This window comes from Pelophylax lessonae (assembly GCF_965119305.1).
Source record: "Pelophylax lessonae genome assembly, chromosome: 7".
NCBI classification, from domain to species: Eukaryota; Metazoa; Chordata; class Amphibia; order Anura; family Ranidae; genus Pelophylax; species Pelophylax lessonae.
This window is the reverse complement of record NC_138774.1, coordinates 251,392,607-251,413,414: the sequence shown is the minus strand read 5'-3', so window position 1 is coordinate 251,413,414 and position 20,808 is coordinate 251,392,607. Positions and strand designations below refer to the sequence as shown.

General features: G+C 47.9%; 1 protein-coding gene across 1 annotated transcript in view; it reads left to right on the top strand.

Annotated features, from left to right (window-relative positions):
• The window catches only part of ARPC5L (actin related protein 2/3 complex subunit 5 like), a 591,266-nt gene that overhangs the window by 20,011 nt on the left and 550,447 nt on the right, over positions 1-20,808 (top strand). The window lies entirely within an intron of this gene.

The window sequence follows — 20,808 nt, the reverse complement described above, 5'->3', positions numbered from 1 at the left end:
CCCTGTTCGCTGCAGGGATGCTGCGGTGAGGTGGCTACCTCACTGGACGCCATGTGGTTTTGCACCGCAGTTCCACTGCGTCCTGGCTGCGACTCTCCCTGTCCTTCAGTGCAGCGGTTTGATCGCTTGTGCGGGCTCCCCACGCCATCCGAATGGTAAGTGTATTTCTGTGTGGGGACCTGTCTGTTTTGGGTATCAGTCTGGGACTGTGGGACCCTGCATGTCTGTGCATAATGTGAGCTCCCTGTCAGTATTGCTGCTTCTCTGTGGGCTGCAAGGGGGGGGGGGGGGCTCTCCTGCTCTGCTCTGTGTAACAGGCTGTGTGACATGCTGTGTGCTGTGGATGACATGATGTGAGACATGTTGTGGGCATACTGTGCGGCGACCACTGCTGCGGTCCGCCATTTTTGTGTGACATGTTTGTGGTGACCGATCCTGTGTGGTGAGAGCGCCGTTTTGGCGCCAATCGCTGCCATTTTGGCAGCGATCGAGCGGGCCGCATGTCAGTGTTTTTCGGCCGGCGGCCATGTTTGTGTAGCCTTACATAGGCTTTATAGGGGCGGTCAGTCTCGCATCACTTCCTTTGCCCTGTGGACAGCGATCGGTGCAGCAGCCTGTGTGACCTCTCCAGGTTTTTACCTTACATTCCTGTATTCCTTGCCCAGTTTCTTATCCCTGTGGGGGTCAGTGTATTCAGTGGGTGCGGTGGGCTACGCTCGCCACGATTTTAAAGGGGCAGTACTCCCTTTTTTTCTTACAACTGCTGGGGCATGGATTCTCAGGAAAGCAAGTTTCCTGCCACTCTGGTGGGGGGCCAAGGGGCTGCTGCTTCCCCCGAGGGGGCTGATTTGGCTACCATTGTGGCTAACCTAGCTGCTCAGGTGCAGATGCTGGTGGCTGATCGATCCACAAAACGGGCCAGAGTGTCAATTTCCTCTGATTCAGAGGGCGATGGGGCTGCTATGGCTGGGGCACCCTTCTCAGGGTCCCATGCATCCCTGGACCTTGCGGGGTCTGAGGGGGAGGCTGAGGTGGAAATGGTTGATAATTCACCCCCTGGCTCGTCTGAAGAGCTTGCACTCATGGATGAGTTGGTTGCTTCTATCAAACAAACGCTGCATTTGCAGGATGAATCGTGTCCTCCTGATTTGCTGGCTTCCTATGGGATGCAGAGAAAACGCAAAACATTGCAGGTTTTTCCTTGCTCTGCGGAATTCCAGCGCGCTGTTGATGAGCAATGGCGCAATTTAAAGAAGCCTTTTGCTGTGCCGAGTAGGTTCAAGCTGCGTTATCCCTTTACGCCCGCTACTGATGAGCGTTGGTGTGTACCGCCTCCGGTGGATCACGCAATAGCAGTTTTGAATAAGTCTACTGCGATTCCGGCGGAGGATACCCCGGTGTTCCGGGACCCTATGGACAGGAGAATTGAGTCTCTTGCCCGCCATACTTATATGGTTACTAATTCAATGCTGAAACCTATTTTTGCTTCCCTTATGGCAGCCCAAGCTGTCGCAGATTGGACGCAAGTGCTCAGGCGCATCCTGGTGGCTGACTCTGCCCCGCCGACGACGTTGGCTATGGTGGATCAAATTCATCAGGGTGTCATGTATTTGTGTAATGCGGACTTAGATTTAGTCCCTTTGGCTGTGCGCATCCAAAGCGTGGCGGTGTTAACACGCCGTCTGGTTTGGCTGAAATGTTGGTCTGTTGACCAAGCTTCTCGGAAAACTTTGGCCAATTTACCCTATGCAGGTTCTCGCCTTTTTGGCGACTCCTTGGATACTCTGATAAAAGGTATTTCCGGGGGTAAGAGCACGCTCTTGCCCCAGACTCAAAAATCTAAGACTGCTCGTGGTAAGAAGACTACCTCGTTTAGACCCTCTCAGGGGTCCTTTCGTGCCTTTCGGTCATACTACAAGGGCAAGCCCTTCAAGGGCCAAGGCTCCCAGAAGAAGCCCTGGTCAGGTAAGCAGAAGCCCGGCCAGTCCGGGTCCGCTACCCATAACAATGCGGCCTGAAGGGGCGCCCTCACCCGGCTCTGGGGTGGGGGGACGTTTGCTCGGTTTTCTTCGACCCTGGCTGGCCCGCGTTCGGGACAGGTGGGTTCAGGAAATCGTTCGATCCGGATACAAGATCGAGTTTCTCTCTCGGCCAGCTAGCAGTTTTTTTCCCTCGAATCTTCAGCTGTCTCCGGAGTGCTTGCGGGATCTGCACCTGGCAGTGCGGGACTTGCGGGCTCAGGGAGTGGTGGTTCCGGTGCCTCATCGGGACAGATTTCGGGGGTTCTATTCCAATCTGTTCACTGTGCCCAGAAAGGAGGGCAAGGTACGTCCCATTCTGGACTTAAAAGCTCTGAATCGCTTTGTGTGGGTTCGCAAGTTCCGCATGGAATCCCTACGATCAGTGGTGGCTGCTCTGGTTCTGGGAGAATTCATGGCATCTATCGATTTGAAGGATGCGTACCTTCACATCCCCATTTTCGAGGGTCACCAGAGGTACCTTCGATTCGCCATTGCGGAGGATCATTACCAATTCGTGGCGTTTACCCTTTGGTCTTGCTTCGGCTCCGCGGGTGTTCACCAAGGTGCTTGCGCCAGTTCTGGCCTTGTTGAGAGCCCAGGGCATCTCTGTTCTGGGGTATCTGGATGACATTCTGGTGCGGTCTGCGACCAGTCAGGGTCTGTTGAACGACCTGGCCGTCACGGTGCAGACTCTACAGGAGTTTGGTTGGACGATAAATTTTCCAAAGTCGACGCTGTGTCCGTCGGTTCGTCTTCACTACCTGGGAATGGTTCTGGACTCTGTTCAGGCGAAGGTCTTCCTATCGGAAGACAAGCTCAGGACGCTTCAGGGAGAAGTCAGGTCCCTCAGGGACAATCAGTGCTCGTCCCTCCGGACGTGCATGAGGTGTCTGGAATTGATGGTCTCGGCTTTCGAGGCGATTCCCTTCGCCCAGTTTCACACGCGGGGTCTCCAAGCGGAGATTCTGTCCAGGTGGGACGGGCGACCGCAATCTCTGGATATCCAGATCGCATTGAGCCGTCGCACCAGAAGGGATCTTCTGTGGTGGGTCCAGTCCCCGACGGTGTCGGGGGGCAAGTCTTTTCGTCCTTTCTCATGGACGGTGATCACCACGGATGCCAGCCTGTCGGGCTGGGGTGGTGTTCTGGGCGTTCTGTCCGCCCAGGGTACTTGGTCGGAGGAGGAATCTTCCCTTCCGATCAACATTCTGGAATTGCGAGCAATAAATCTCCGTCTTCTACTTTGGACGGACAGGCTGCAGGGCCGTCCGGTTCGGGTGCAGACGGACAATGCCACCGCGGTGGCCTACATTAACCACCAAGGGGGCACCAGGAGTGCCCGTGCGGCTCGGGAAGTGGCCGATATTCTGTCTTGGGCCGAGACGCATGTCCCGGTGATAACGGGGGTTCACATTCGGGGGTTAGAGAACTGGCAGGCGGATTATCTGAGTCGCCAGACCCTGGACCAAGGGGAATGGTCCCTTCACCCGGAAGTCTTCCAGATGTTGTGCGCGAAGTGGGGTTCACCAGATGTGGACCTGTTCGCATCTCGTCTAAACAACAAGGTGGGAAGGTTCGTGGCAAGGACGCGCGATCCTCAGACGCGTTAGTGGCCCCGTGGCGTCAGTATCGTCTGCTGTATGCCTTTCCTCAGATTCAGCTGCTGTCCAGGTTCCTTCGCAGGTTGACCTCGGAACCGCACACGGTGATTCTGGTGGCACCGGACTGGCCTCGCCGGTCTTGGTACGCAGACCTCGTGAATCTGGCAGTCGACGCTCCGTGGCGTCTGCCTCTTCGAGAAGATCTTCTGTCTCAAGGACCGATATTCCATCCTGCTTTACAGTCGCTGGCTTTGACGGCCTGGCTGTTGAAACCGAGGTCCTGAAGGATAGGGGTCTTTCCCCTGAGGTCATTCACACTTTGATCAAAGCTAGAAAGGCCTCTTCAGGGAAGGTTTACTACCGTACTTGGAAGGCGTATTTTGCCTGGTGTGAGTCCAGGGGGTATCCCCCTCGCTCGTACTCGGTGTCTAGAGTGTTGGCCTTCCTTCAAACGGGCGTGGACCAACGTTTGGCTTTGGCCACGATTAAGGGCCAGATTTCTGCGCTGGCCGTTCTCTTTCAACGCCCTGTGGCGTCTAATTCCTTGGTTAGCACCTTTGTTCAAGGGGTGCGACATCTGTCCCTCCTAGGAGGGAACCTTTACCTCCATGGGACTTGAACCTTGTTCTGTCCGTGTTGCAACGTGCTCCTTTTGAAAAGATCAGGGAGATCTTTGTCTATGTTGTCCAAGAAGGTCGCCTTTTTGGTGGCGATCACTTCGGCTCGCCGAGTGTCGGAACTGGCAGCTTTGTCCTGCAGGTCTCCTTATTTGGTGCTTCACTTGGATAAGGTGGTCTTGCGACCTAACCCATCTTTTCTTCCGAAGAGGATTTCTTAATTTCATCTCAATGAGGACATTGTCTTGCCTTCGCTTTGCGCAAAGCCTACACATCCGAAGGAGGTGGCCTTGCATTCTTTGGATGTTGTTCGGGCGATCAGGGTTTATAACGTGGAGAAGTGTAAGGTTTTGCACTTGGGGACTAAAAACATAAAAACATAATACACGTTAGGAGGGGAACCCTTGGGGGAATCAAAAATGGAGAAGGATCTGGGAGTCTTGGTTGATGATAGATTAGGCAACAGCATGCAATGTCAAGCGGCAGCTGCCAAAGCCAGCAGAACATTAGCATGCATAAAGAAAGGGATGCATTCCAGAGATAAGACTATAATCCTTCCACTTTATAAAACTCTGGTCCGACCGCATCTGGAGTATTCCGTCCAGTTTTGGTCGCCAGTCCTCAGGAGGGATGTGTTGGAGCTGGAGAGAGTCCAGAGAAGGGCAACTAAACTAATTAGGGGATTGGAGGACCTTGACTATGAAGAGCGTCTACAATCGCTCGATTTATTCTCCCTGGAGAAGAGACGTCTGAGGGGGGACATGATAGCAATTTATAAATATCTTAATGGGGATCCCAGCTTAGAAAAAAAGCTGTTCATTCGAAGGGATTGCATGAGGACTCGAGGGCATACAATGCGATTAGAGGAGAAGCGTTTTAACCTCAGGCAACGTGGGGGGTTCTTTACTGTTAGGGCAACAAGATTGTGGAATTCTCTACCACAAGAGGTGGTTTCTGCGGGTAGTATGGTGGCTTTCAAAAGACTCTTAGACTTGCATCTCAAGGATCAGAACATTCAGGGGTATGTGAGATGATTACAGCCACACACACCTACACAGGTTGAACTAGATGGACTATTGTCTTTATTCAACCTCACCTACTATGTAACTATGTAACCTGTCATCGACTAAATCCTTTCGCAAGACGGATTCTCTATTTGTCCTTCCAGTGGGACCTCGGAAGGGCATGGCGGCGTCGGCTTCTACGATCGCCAAATGGATCAGACAGACAATTGAACAGGCTTATGCTTTGAAGGGAAAAGTTCCCCCCATGCCTGTGAAGGCGCACTCTACCAGATCTCTGAGTACGTCTTGGGCCTGTCATCATCGGGCTTCTGTGGCCCAGGTGTGTAAGGCGGCGACCTGGTCGTCCGTTCACACCTTCTCAAAATTCTACAAGGTGGATGTTCAGGCATCAGCAGATGCTTCCTTTGGCCGCAAGGTTCTTAGTGCGGCAGTGCCTTAGGGTCCCTCTTTTTTGGGCCCTTGCCTGTTGGGATGTTTTTATCCCTAGGTTATTTGTTTTTCCTGGGTTGTTGCTCCTGTTGAGCAAGTTTTTCATGTTGCCCAGCTGGTTTCCTTCCTTTGGTATGGTTCCTTTTTTTCTGATGTGGGTTCTGCGTTGCCTTAGGTGCGGCTGCGATTTTTCTCCCACCCCTCATGTCTACACTGCTTTGGGACGTCCCCATAGTGACGAATATGAAAGGGGCGGCGACTGTCGGAGGACGTAAGAGAAAACTGAATTTTTGTAAAATCTTACCTGTAAAATTCCTTTCTCTGAGTCCTCCGACAGTCGCCGCCCCCGCCCCTCTTTTGGGGTTTGTTTATGTACTCTACTGCTATGCTACTGAAACTGAGGCTGGAATGCAAAATGCATGATGATATTGACTGAGGGGACCACCCCCTGGGGGTGGGTTATGCAAAAAGCTTTAATATTAACATATTCTGTTGCCTAGCTACTCCTACGGAGCAAAGGTCAATAACCCCATAGTGACGGATATGAAAGGGGCGGCGACTGTCGGAGGACTCAGAGAAAGGAATTTTACAGGTAAGATTTTACAAAAATTCCGTTATTTTCTTTGTACAGGTATAATACAGTTTCGGGGTGCATCTGAAGCAATGCACCCCCCCACCAAGCAAAACTTCGCTCTGGTGGACAAACACATCCTAACTATCTCTAAAGGTTTTGGCCAACCTGAAAAAGAACAGAGAGGTTAGACACTTCTGCATATTTTACACTTAAGTAACATTTGCCTAAATTATTGTTGATGAGAAGACCCGCCCCACGGGGGCGGCCTTTTCATCCAGCATCCCTGACTCAACCTAGCATACATCCACTTGTCAGTCTTGACACAACGATCAACACCGCTCCTCAAAGGCGATCCTGAGCCCTGCCACTGACTACCTACTAATAGTCCGAAAACGGGTGTCTGCAACGTTCTCTTCACAATAGCGTTCAGCACCCAGTTTTCCTCCCAACAGAGACTGTGTTCCTTGAGCCTGGAGAACCCATCAGTCCTGTAAGGGCTTGTAATAGCTTCTTCAGGGGCCCCTGGCATCAGAGAACCCCCCCACCAAAAAACTCCTGGAGCACTGCCCACTTCTTCCAGGCAGTTACCCACCGAGTTCCACTGTCGGCCGTTGGCCCAAAGTAGTTCATCTGGAACTCTGAATACATTGTAATCCTTGATCCCAGCCCGATGACCCAAAGGATCTTAGGAACAGCAATTGGCAGTTTTTGAGTTCTCCAGAGAGGTTCGGCCCTCTAGTATGAGTCCACTAGCCAGTGGTTTCTTTAGTTGCCCCCAACCCCTTTCTGCAGGGATAGAAGGGGAAGGGGTAATGGACATAGGGCATAAGCTCCAACACTACAACTGGACTTAAATGTTCCTTTGCTGTAGTACTTTTACATAGTTACATAGTAGGTGAGGTTGAATAAAGACAATAGTCCATCCAGTTCAACCTGTGTAGGTGTGTGTGGCTGTAATCATCTCACATACCCCTGAATGTTCTGATCCTTGAGATGTAAGTCTAAGAGTCTTTTGAAAGCCACCATACTACCCGCAGAAACCACTTCTTGTGGTAGAGAATTCCACAATCTTGTAGCCCTAACAGTAAAGAACCCCCCACGTTGCCTGAGGTTAAAACGCTTCTCCTCTAATCGCATTGTATGCCCTCGAGTCCTCATGCAATCCCTTCGAATGAACAGCTTTTTTTCTAAGCTGGGATCCCCATTAAGATATTTATAAATTGCTATCATGTCTCCCCTCAGTCGTCTCTTCTCCAGGGAGAATAAATCGAGCGATTGTAGACGCTCCTCATAGTCAAGGTCCTCCAATCCCCTAATTAGTTTAGTTGCCCTTCTCTGGACTCTCTCCAGCTCCAACACATCCCTCCTGAGGACTGGCGACCAGAACTGGACAGAATACTCCAGATGCGGTCGGACCAGAGTTTTATAAAGTGGAAGGATTATAGTCTTATCTCTGGAATACATCCCTTTCTTTATGCATGCTAATATTCTGCTGGCTTTGGCAGCTGCCGCTTGACATTGCATGCTGTTGCCTAATCTATCATCAACCAAGACTCCCAGATCCTTCTCCATTTTTGATTCCCCCAAGGGTTCCCCTCCTAATGTGTATTGTGCTTTTATGTTTTTAGTCCCCAAGTGCAAAACCTTACACTTCTCCACGTTAAACCTCATGTGCCATGTCGTTGCCCACTCTGTAATTTTGTCCAGGTCATTCTGTAGGATATCTGCTTCATGCTGTGCAGTTATTGCTCTGGCCAATTTTGTGTCATCTGCAAAAACTGATATCGAACTACTGATCCCTACCTCAATGTTGTTTATGAATAAATTGAACAAGGTTGGTCCCAGGACTGAGCCCTGGGGCACCCCACTTACAACCTCAGACCAGTCTGAGTATGCGCTGTTAATTACCACTCTTTGGACACGCCCTTTAAGCCAATTCCGTATCCAAGAGCAAACCCTGCTGTCGATACCTGCAGACCTTATTTTATAAATTAAGCGCTTGTGGGGAACTGTATCAAACGCCTTAGCGAAATCCAAGTACACCACATCCACTGGTCTCCCCCCTATCTAGCTCACAGCTCACCTCCTCGTAGAATGTTAATAGATTGGTTTGACAAGAACGCCCATTTGTAAACCCGTGCTGATTACTGCTGATGATATTGTTGTCTTTAGCAAACTCTACGATATAGTCCCTTATCATCCCCTCCAGAAGTTTACATACTATTGATGTCAAACTGACAGGCCTATAATTTCCCGGGATATGCCTCTGGCCCTTTTTGAATATCGGAATCACGTTCGCTTTCTTCCAATCCCCTGGTACATCTCCTGTCCGAATACTGTCAGCAAAGATCAGGAACAGTGGTCTGGATATAACCTTACTGAGTTCCTTGAGTACTCTCGGATGTACGCCATCCGGGCCTGGTGATTTGTTTGTGTTGAGTTTATCCAGCCTTTCCCTGATTTCACCCTCTGTTAGCCATAGTGGCAAGTCCTGTGTATTACTACTAACCATACAGTCATGGTCAGTGTACCCCTCCGTTTCCTGTGTAAAGACTGACGAGAAAAAAGCATTCAGCACGGTTGCTTTTTCAGTGTCCTCTGTAACCATCCTCCCATCATTGTTAATTATGTGTGCAATATGCTCTGCCCTAGTTTTTTTTGCTGTTGATATATTTAAAGAATTTCTTTGGGTTTTTTTTACTATCCTCCGCTATTTGTCTCTCAAAGTTGATTTTAGCCATCTTGATTTCTTGTTTACTTTTCTTATTTGCCTCCTTGTATTGCTCGAAAGTCGATACTGTGCCCTCTGATTTATACTTCTTGAAGGCCAATTTTTTTCCCCTAATACGTTTTTTGACGCTACGGTTTAACCAGCCAGGTTTGGCTTTGTCTCTTCTAAATTTATTTCCCATAGGAATGCACTGCAAGATGCCTTTGCCCAATATGTTCCTAAAGCATTCCCATTTTTCCTGTGTGGTCAGGGATCCCAGGGTTTGGTCCCAGTTTACCCTTTCCTTCAATGAGTACAATTTTGGAAAGTTTGCCCTTCTGAAGTTTAGGGTTCTTATGTTCCCCACTTGCCTTGTTATATTGTTATTTATACTAAATGTGATCATCCTGTGATCGCTAGAGCCCAGGTTGTCCTGGACTCCTACCTGCGAGATTAGTTCTGGGTCATTAGTGATCAATAGATCCAGGACTGCATTTTCTCTAGTCGGAGAATCCACCAACTGTGACATGTAATTATCCAGTAAGGTTTCCGTGAATAGGCGGGCCTTCTGTGAGTGTGTAGTCCCCTCGTCCCAGTCAATGTCGGGATAATTGAAGTCCCCCAATATGACGACTGATCCCAATTTTGCCACTTTACTCATTAGTGCTAAGAATTCCAGCTCTACCTCCTCCCCTTGGTTAGGTGGCCTATAGCAAACCCCCACAATTACTTTCCCCTTTTCTCCTTCCCTATGGAGTTCAACCCACACAGATTCTAAATCCATGCTCATCCCATCCGTAATGTCACTCCTTTCTATCACCTTTATATTGTTCTTGACATAGAGACATACCCCTCCCCCTCTTTTTCCTACCCTGTCCTTCCGGTACACCGAATACCCTTGGATATTGGCCAGCCAGTCATGTGAGGGGTCGAACCAAGTCTCTGTTATTCCCACAAGGTCTATGTCCTCCTCATGTACCAATATTTCCAATTCATCCATTTTATTAGCTAGGCTCCTGGCATTAGCATATACCCCTCTTAGTTTTACGGAAGTTAAGCGCAATTGGCGGTTATGTTTATTCCTGTTTGGTCTGAGATTTTCCCGCACAGACCTGCCAATTGACATTGTGGACCTACTGTCGCTGCTGACCCTACAGCTGCCTTCAGTCCTCTGCTACCTCCTGACTGACTCTACTTCTGAGCCCTCCCCCCCGTCTCCTAGTTTAAAAGCCCCTCCAACTTGGTGGCCATCTTTCTCCCCAAAAGAGCTGTACCGTCCCCATTAAGGTGCAGCCCATCCTTACTAAAGAGCCGGTAGCCGACTGAGAAGTCAGCCCAGTTCTCCAGGAACCCAAACCCCTCCTTCCTACACCAGTTCCTCAGCCACTTGTTAAGTTCCCTAATCTCCTTCTGCCTCTCCTGTGTGGCTCGAGGTACAGGCAGTATTTCAGAGAAAACCACCTTGGAGGTCCTTTTCCTCAATCTAGTACCTAAGTCCCTGAAATCGTTCTTAAGGATCCTCCACCTACCTTTAACTTTGTCATTAGTGCCCACATGCACCATGACCGCTGGGTCATCCCCAGCCCCCCACATCAATCTGTCTGCCAGATCTGCGATGTGCCGAACTCGGGCGCCCGGTAAACAACAAACTGTTCGGTTCACGAGATCTTTTTTACAGATTGCCCTCTCTGTCCTCTTGATAATTGAGTCCCCAACTACCACAACCTTTCTAACCTTTCCTGAGTTACAGCCCCCCTTCTTCCTGGAGCCGTCCCTCCCCTGGCAGCTGGGGGAGGGCGCGTTCTCCAGCTCTGCCACCCCTGAGTTGATATCCCCCTCAACCTGCAACTCGGCAAATTTGTTAGGGTGTACCAACTCAGGATTGGCCTCCCTGGCACTCCTCCCTCTACCCTTCCTAACAGTCACCCAGCTGCATACCTCTGCTGCTTGCGTCTCCTCTGTTCCTCCCTCCTCTATGCTGGCCCCTACCAGCGCCTGATAGGCAATGTCCAAGCTCCTCTCCAGGTTGTTGATGCCACGCAGTGTTGCCACTGTGTTCTGTAGGTCCAGGATCTGGTCCAACAGAGTCTGGGGAGGGTCTTCCAATTTCTTCTCCCAGCTGGAGAATATGGGGTCTCCTCTCTTTTGATGAGGGAGTCATAGGCCTCATTCTGATCCCAAGCCCGGGCATAGTTCTTAGGTGGCGTTAGGTCTGGGACCCGATTAACATTGGCCTCACAGAACCCCAGATTCCTGGTGCACTCGCCTCACACCACTCAATCTCTAGTCTCCTCCTTGGGTGTATCAAGACTGGCTGGACTGCTCCGATCTTCAGATCCCCAGTCCTATTCAGTCTCTTCCTCAGACTTCCAAACTTCCAATCTCTCCTCCAATGGTCTCCAGCTGCATCATGAACGCAGAATTTCTCTTCTACGGCCCAGGAGAGGCCCCGACTCCGCAGCCGACAGGGCATGACTGACCCCAGTCTTCCATGTAACGCTCTATTTTCTGGACCGACCTAAACTCCTCTCTGCCCTGCAACAGCAGATTGGCACAGTGCCCACAGTGGCCCCAAGCTTGCATCCGCATGGTGACACTCAGACACTTGACTACATACCAGGCCCAAGTTTTCCACGCCTTCTCTGGTGCACAATGCCAGTCTCCCGTCGGGCACCATCCGCATCTCTGTATCCTACAGGGTGGATGTCTTCGGCTCTCCGGTCTGCTCCGCAGGTTCTCCGCCAACACGTGGGGTAGCTTTTACTGCACTCCGGCTCTCTCTCGGGTACTCGCCATCTTGCTCCTCTGCACACGTGTCTCCCTCAGCTCCACCAGAAGGCGGAAGTAATTTATAGACTCTCCTTCCAGTTCCAGATTGGCGGTGGCTGAGTTTGAGCGGCGTCTCCGCCCATGTCTCAAGATTGGCGGTGGCTCCTCCTGCTAGGCAGAATTTTTTTTTTGTTTGCGCTATAAACAAAGAGCGACAATTTTGGAAAAAAACTAAATTTTTCACATTCTGCTATGACATTCCCAAAAAAAAAAAAATTTTTTTTAAACATTTTAGGCCAATTTGTTTTCTGCTACATATTTTTGGTAAAGAAAATCGCAATAAGCGTATTTTGGCCCGGAGGGAGGCCATTTTGGATCTGGTATTCACAAATGGGGATTCGGTATATGATGTCATTGTAGGCGAAACCTTGGGATCCAGTGATCACCAGTCAGTGTGGTTTAATATAAGAACTGTGAAAGAGTCACACCACACAAAAACAAAAGTTTTAGATTTTAGAAAAACAGACTTCAAAAATGAAATTAGTCATAAATGAGTCCTTATCAGACTGGTATGGATTACATGGAGTCCAGGAGAAATGGGACTACTTAAAAGGTGCATTATTGAAGGCAACAGAAAATTGCATTAGACTTGTCAGTAAAAGCAAAAAAAGGAAGAGACCACTGTGGTACTCAGCAGAAGTGGCCCAAATCATTAAAAATAAAAAGCTAGCATTTTGTAATTATAAAAAAACCCAGAGCAATGAAGATAAGGAAATCTACAAGATTAGGCAGAAAGAGGCCAAGCAAGTTATAAGAACTTCTAAAGCGCAGGCAGAAGAAAAACTAGCTCAGTCTATGAAAAAGGGGGATAAGACATTCTTCAGATATATAAATGAAAAAAGGAAATTAAAACAAGGAATAACTAAATTAAAAACGAAGGATGGAAGGTATGTAGAAGAGAATAAAGGGCTAGCCGACTGCCTTAATGAATACTTCTGTTCAGTTTTTACAGAAGAAAAAGGAGAAGGACCTCCACTTGAAAGGATGACTAATGAATCGTTTGATGCATGTGTCTTTGCAGAGGAAGACGTTCTAAGATTGCTGTCTACAGTGAAGACAAATAAGTCACAGGGTCCTGATGAGATACACCCAAAATTATTAAAAGAGCTTAGTGGTGAGCTGGCAAAACCATTAACCGATTTATTTAACCAATCATTAGTAACAGGAGTCGTCCCGGAAGATTGGAAATTGGCAAATGTCATGCCTATTCACAAGAAAGGTAGTAGGGAGGAATCGAGCAACTATAGACCAGTGAGTCTGACATCAATAGTAGGCAAATTAATGGAAACCCTATTAAAGGATAGGATTGTGGAACATCTTAAATCCCATGGATTGCAAGATGAAAAACAACATGGGTTTACTTCAGGGAGATCATGTCAAACAAATCTTATAGATTTTTTTGACTGGGTGACTAAAATAATAGACGGTGGAGGTGCAGTAGACATTGCATATCTAGATTTTAGTAAGGCTTTTGACACTGTCCCACATAGAAGACTTATCAATAAACTGCAGTCATTGAGCATGGACTCCCATATTGTTGAGTGGATTAGGCAGTGGCTGAGTGATAGACAACAGAGGGTTGTAGTCAATGGAGAACATTCAGAACAAGGTCATGTTACCAGTGGGGTACCTCAGGGATCTGTATTGGGACCAATTTTGTTTAATATCTTCAGAAGTGATATTGCAAAAGGCCTCGATGGTAAGGTTTGTCTTTTTGCTGATGACACAAAGATATGTAACAGGGTTGATGTTCCTGGAGGGAAATGCCAAATGGAAAAGGATTTAGGAAAACTAGAAGAATGGTCAGAACTCTGGCAACTGAAATTTAATGTGGATAAGTGCAAGATAATGCACCTGGGACGTAAAAACCCAAGGGCAGAATATAGAATATTTGACACAGTCCTGACCTCAGTATCTGAGAAAAGGGATTTCGGAGTAATTATTTCAGAAGACTTAAAGGTGGGAAGACAATGTAATAGAGCATCACGAAATGCCAGCAGAATGCTTGGATGTATAGGGAGAGGTATAAGCAGTAGAAAGAGAGAAGTGCTTATGCCGCTGTACAGAACACTGGTGAGACCTCACTTGGAGTATTGTGCGCAGTACTGGAGGCCATATCTCCAGAAGGATATAGATACTCTAGAGAGAGTTCAGAGAAGAGCTACTAAACTAGTACATGGATTGCAGGAAAAAACTTACCAGGAAAGGTTAAAGGACCTTAACATGTATAGCTTGGAAGAAAGAAGAGACAGAGGGGATATGATAGAAACTTTTAAATACATAAAGGGAATCAACTCGGTAAAGGAGGAGAGCATATTTAAAAGAAGAAAAACTACCACAAGAGGACACAGTTTTAAATTAGAGGGGCAAAGGTTTAAAAGTAATATGAGGAGGTATTACTTTACTGAGAGAGTAGTGGATGCATGGAATAACCTTCCTGCAGAAGTGGTAGCTGCAAATACAGTGAAGGAGTTTAAGCATGCATGGGATAGGCATAAGGCTATCCTTCATATAAGATAGGGCCAGGGACTATTCATAGGATTCAGATATATTGGACAGACTAGATGGGCCAAATGGTTCTTATCTGCCGACACATTCTATGTTTCTATGTTTCTATGATTGGTTTGCACAAAATTTATTGCATTTACTAACTACGGGAAAGATTTGTCATTTTTATTGTTTTTTGTTTTGTTTTTTTTTTACTAGTAATGGCAGCGATCTGCGATTTTTTTTTTTTTTTTTTTTTTTTGCGACATTGCGGTGGACAGACCGGATCCCTAACTGACATTTTTGACATTTTTTGGGGGGTGCCAGTGACATTACTACAGTAATCAGTGCTAAAAATATGCACTGTTACTGTAATAATGACATTGGCAGGGAAGGGGTTAACAGTATTGGTGATCATGGGGTTATCACGCTAGGGGAGTGATTTTAACTGTGGGGGGGTTGGGCTTTTGAAATGATCAGAGACATGCGATCCTATATAGCAGGATCACATGATCTGTGATCATTGCAGGCAGAAGGACGGATGGCTGTGTTTACATCAGTCGTCCGTCCTTTTCTCTTAGCGAGGAGAGATCGAGAGTGTCAGGTGGCAATCGGAGCCGCCTGAAACACGCGTCATCTTCCCCGCTGACGAGCATATTTACCGTCTAAGGTTTCGAAGATCACGGGCATCCAGTATGGTTTTCCGGCCTTGACCCTTACGCACAGATTGTTCCAGGTTCTCTTAATCTTTGGGATGATATTATGCACTGTAGATGATAACGTCAAACTCTTTGCAATTTGCTTGCCCCCTACACTCTCCAGAGCGAGCGCCGTACATGTACGGGGTTTCACCCAGGAGCTGGTGCCTGCTGCAGTACATCTGCGGCGGGCGGTTGTCTGGTGGTTAAATGCATGGTCAACAGATTTCTGTACAGGAGGGTGCTACATACATATAAGGAACAGCTGGAGGACCAATTGGCAACATGATTGGGTATAAAAAGAGCCTTTCAGAGTGGCAGTGTCTCTCAGAAGTCAAGATGGGCAGAGGATCACCAATTCCCCCAATACTGCGGCGAAAAATAGTGGAGCAATATCGGAAAGGAGTTTCTCGGAAAAAAATTGCAAAGAGTTTGATGATAACATCATCCAAATATTTAGAGAATCTGGAAGAATCTGTGCGTAAGGGTCAAGGCCAGAAAACCATACTGGATGCCGTGATCTTCGGGCCCTTAGACGGCACTGCATCACATACAGGAATGCTACTGTAATGGAAATCACAACATGGGCTCAGGAATACTTCCAGAAAACATTGTCAGTAAACACAATCCACCGTGCCATTCGCCGTTGCCAGCTAAAACTCTGTAGGCCAAAAAAGAAACCGTAGCTAAACATGATCCAAAAGCGCATGCATTTTCTCTGGGCCAAGGCTCATTTAAAATGGACTGTGGCAAAGTGGGAAAACAGTTCTGTGGTCAGACAAATCAAAATTTTAAGTTTTTTGGAAAACTGGGACGCCATTTCATCCGGACTAAAGAGGACAAAGACAACCTAAGTTTGTTATCAGCGCTCAGTTCAGAAGCCTGCATCTCTGCTGGTATATGGTTGCATGAGTGCGTGTGGTATGGGCAGCTTACACATCTGGGAAGGCACCATCAATGCTAAAAGGTATATCCAAGTTCTAAAACAACATATGCTCCCATCCAGACGTCGTCTTTCAGGGAAGACCTTGCATTTTCCAACATGACCATGCCAGACCACATACTGCATCAATTACAACATCATGGCTGCGTAGAAGAAGGATCCGGGTACTGAAATGGCCAGTCTGAAGTCCAGGTCTTTCACCCATAGAAAACATTTGGCGCATTATAAAGAGCAAGATGCGACAAAAAAGATCTAAGACAGTTGAGCAACTAGAAGCCTGTATTAGACAAGAATGCGACGACATTCCTATTCCTAAACTTGAGCAACTTGTCTCCTCAGTCCCCAGACGTTTGCAGACTGTTATAAAAATAAGGGATGCCACACAGTGGTAACATGGCCTTGTCCCAACTTTTTTGAGATGTGTTGATGACATGAAATTTAAAATCAACTTATTTTTCCCTTAAAATGACATGCTCTCTGTTTAAACATTTGATATGTCATCTATGTTGTATTCCGAATATGCAATGATTTTATTAAAGAGGAAGTAAAGTCGAAAAAAAACCGAGAAAAAAAAAAAGCCCTGTAAAGAGGCATAATGAGCTAGTATGCATCGCATACTAGCTCATTATGTAGTACTTACCTTAAAACTAAGCCCCCGCCGTGCCGCCACCTCAGCGACAGGACGGCGACATGTCCTGCCGTCCTGCTTCCGGGTTCGCGTCCTCCGGCCATCTGATTGGCCGGAGGCGCGATTACATCACTCCCGCGCGGGAGCCGCCGTTCACGGCACTGAGCTCTGAAGGAACGGCACGGGTGGCCGTTCCCTCAGAGCGCCTGCGCCAATGACGTCATCGGCAGTTTGCACTGTAAATATCTCCTAAACTGTGCAAGTTTGGGAGATATTTATAGCACCTATAGGTAAGCCTTAATATAGGCTTACCTATAGGTAAAAGTTATACAAGTGGGTTTACAACCTCTTTAAACTAACTGCAGTAAGTGCAAAACTGCTAGAATAAAAGCTAGACAGTAGGGAGTCAGTGGCCTACTTCTGCAGTAGTACACCCAACTCACTACAATCATTTTAAATCGCTACTGCAGTACTATATGCTCCCAGTTAAGTAGAACAATATTATAGTGCAGAAAGCATAACATTTCAGCATGTTCACCAGTTAAACGACTTCTGTTTTTTTCATGAATTGCTGCCACTTCACTAAAAACATGCTCACTTGGTACCGAGGAAGGAGGAGCAGAAAGGTATCTTCTAGCATGAGAAGCACGTCTTTTGTAGCGTGCCTCCTTTTTCTTTCCACCACTGAATCACTTCTTCTGTCAATTACTGGTTTCAATCACTTCTTCTGTCAATTACTGGTTCCTTCAAATGGAGATGAAGTTCATCATCCAGGCTCTTTATTGCAGATTCAGAAGAATCCTCTGCATGAGGCCCCAATAAAACACTGAACATGGCATCTATTTGACCACAATGAATTTTCTCTTCTGTCTGTTGTCTTTTTGGACATATTTCTCCTGCATCCTGCTCTTCAACATTCGAAACCTTCTCTTCTTGACTTCTCTTTTCGTCAGGAACCTCCTGCACCTTCTGTTGAATATCTTCTGTCAGCCATTGTTTTGCCTTGGCCAATACATCATCAGAAGAGAAAGGATGGTTCTTGTATTGAGGATCCAAAAGACATGCAAGCACAACATTTTTTTTCTCTTTATGCTTCTCAAAATGTTTGGCAAGGCTGTCCCTCATGGCCTGCCTACATGCTTTAATGCCATGTGTGTTGGGTCCTTCATTCTGTTGAAGAAGCCTCTTCAGTACTCACACATGGGATGACAGATGACATAGATGAGTCATAATGACTCACCTCTAGTGTCACTTCCTCTATGGGGAGGAAGGTCTCAATGACATTGGCTACAATGTCCCACTGATCAGCAGTAGGACAAGAATGTCCTCCAAGTCCATATTCACCTGAATATATGGTAAGAGCTCGCTTCTGCTCCAGCATTCTTTGCAGCATGTGAAGTGTTGAGTTCCATCATGTTGGAACAGCCTGAATCAAGTTGTTTTTGGGTAGGCAAAGGTCTTCCTGAATGCACCTCAGTCCCTGCTTCGCAAGGATTGAATGGTGGAAATGGCCTGCCCACTTCTTCAACATGCTAATTATGTCAAGCAAAGCTTTCTGGTTTTGACAGACAATCATTTACCACCAGTTGGAGGGTGTGTGCCATGCAACTGAGGTCTGACACTTCAGCAAGTCTCATTCCTTTCACCATGTTCGCTCCACTGTCTCGAAGCACAAGCATCACTCGGTCTTTGGTGATTCCCCGTTCTTCTAGCATGCCTAGAAACATTTCTTTAATGTACTAACCAGTGTGGGATCCTTGCATCACTTTAGTATTCAACACCAAATGCTTTCTTGTCCATCCGTTGTCAATGAAGTGGCATGTAAGACTCCTTAGTGATTCTGTTTGTCCTGACCAGCAGTCAGTCGTGAATGAGAGTGAGTTGCCAGCATTCTCTGGTTGCAGCATAGCCTTTACTTTCTCAAAGACCTTTTGGTGACTCTTTTCCAGCATTTCAGTTTGATAAAACTTGTCACTCTTCGGTGGGTACCTTGGCTTAAGTATGGACATCAACAGCTTAAATCCAGAGTCAGACACTATTGTAAATGGCTGGTTATTAGTGACCATCATCTCTGTGATTACTCTGTCCAGCAGTTGGGATCCTCCATCCGATTTTAGCCACCTGTTTTTTTTTCTGAAACCTATATCTTTCATTGTTGCCTGGGATAGTGATGTTTCACCTTGTGATTCATTTTGTTTTTTCTGTGCTTCATGATACGAATTCAAGATGATGAACTCTTAGATGGACCCAAAGATTTTACGTATTTTTGGTTTTTGCAGGTATTGATCCCATGCTTACATTGTTTTGCAAATGTTGCACACTGCTTCTGCTTTTCCTGGAGATGAGAAATAGTCCCAGACCACACTTTTTTTTTTTTTAATTTTTCTATCTGCATCCATCTCCATTGAAATGTTAAAGACACTAATGAGATTGAATGTAGGCTTAAAAAAAAACTGGCTGGCTGGCACCCTGTGGTGGGTGGCTGGCTGGCACCCTGTGGTGGGTGGCTGGCTGGCACCCTGTGGTGGGTGGCTGGCTGGCACCCTTGGGTGGGTGGCTGGTTGGCACCCTGTGGTGGCTGGCTGGCTGGCACCCTGTGGTGGGTGGCACCGTGGGTGGCTGGCTGGCACCCTGTGTGGTGGGTGGCTGGTACAGGGCCCGTGGCTGGTTAGCTGGCTGGTACAAGCCTGTGGGTGTGTGCGGCTGGCTGGCACCGGGCAGCTGCGGGTGCGTGGCCGCGGCAGCTGTGTTACGCACTGTGACTGGTCACTGTACTGTATGATTGAGAAAGAAGAATCACTCACTGTCCCGACTGTGCAGAGACTCCAGTATGTGGCCACAGCGGCTGTAAAACACACTGTGCGCCTTGTAGGACTCCAAAACAAGGCGGCCTAAGAAGGCCACAGAAGCTGTCCCAGATTACCAGTGCGCGGATGCGCGTGGCAAAACATACGCGATGACGTCGCGGCAATATCGGTAACCGCCGGGCCGTTTCCGATATATCGGAGAAAGTGCATATCGGCCCTCGATATATGGCTGTTGCCGATAATCGGTCGATCCCTACTTCAAACTATGGCCCTCCAGTTAAGGAACTACAATTCCCATCATGCCTTGTCATGTCTGCAAATGTCAGAGTTTTACAATGCCTCATGGGGTGTGTAGTTCCCCAACAGCTGGAGGGCCGTAGTTTGAGGATCCCTGATTTAGACAGTCAATCTTGCTAACCTACTGATTTCACAGGTTTTCTGATTTCATCTTTAAGTTCCACTCCAGCTAGGTTCTGCATCCGAAGCAGAGAAGGCAGAGACTTCGGAGGGGCAAACCTGCTGATCAGCCTCTTGATCTAAGATATCTGCATCACTCATAATGGAGTGGAGGTAAAACGTGCTGCAGGAAGATCTTGCAGGCAGTGGTTACTTTATTATCCTCTCATGTGTTGCCGCCCTGGAAGGTGAGAGGAGAAAACCGTCCGTTAGACTTACCGGTAACGGTGTTTCTACGAACCTTACAGGATGGCAGGCCTACTTTCTCAGAATCGTCTTCCAGGACAGCCCATGAGACTTAGGGCTCCTCCCCAAGGACAGGAAACACATTCCAAAATTTAAATAAAAGGCGGTCCCTTGGTCCTCACCTTCAGTATTTAGTGTTTCCTCCGGATAGGGGGTAACATGTTCCTGGGACTGAAGCTCCCGGTCTCCTGGACTGTCCATGGAAAGACTTGGAAATATATGCATCTTCTCCTGCCCATAGCGGTACCCCTTAGTGCTGCAATAGGGGCTGACCGCTGTCTCCTGTTCTCGTGGCCACACGGGCAGGACCGTGGATGTGGTCAAGTGGAGCGCAGGGGGAGTCCTCTTCCGTTTCTGGCAGTGCCCTTGGAGCAGCACACGCTGTGTACCCGTGGCACCGCCGATTTCAGCAGACCGCCACTTACAGATTTGAATTTGGCGCCAGAACGGAGAGGGCGGAACTCCGGCGCTTCCACTCTGGCCTCAAAGGAAGTGACACACGTTGCTTCCGGCGCAGTGACGACATCCGCGGGCGCCAGGAAACCCCCGTTCCAGTTTTCGGAGGCGCGCACAGCTGAGACAAATGGGCGTTCGGTGTTAGGTGAATCAGCACACGCTGTGACCACCGGACAGAGCGATGGATCCCACGGCAGCGACCGCACAGTCGGTAGAAGCCGGCTCTGGCATCGGCACCTCACAGGTAAGCAATGGGGATGGTTGTTGGCCCTACTGCATAT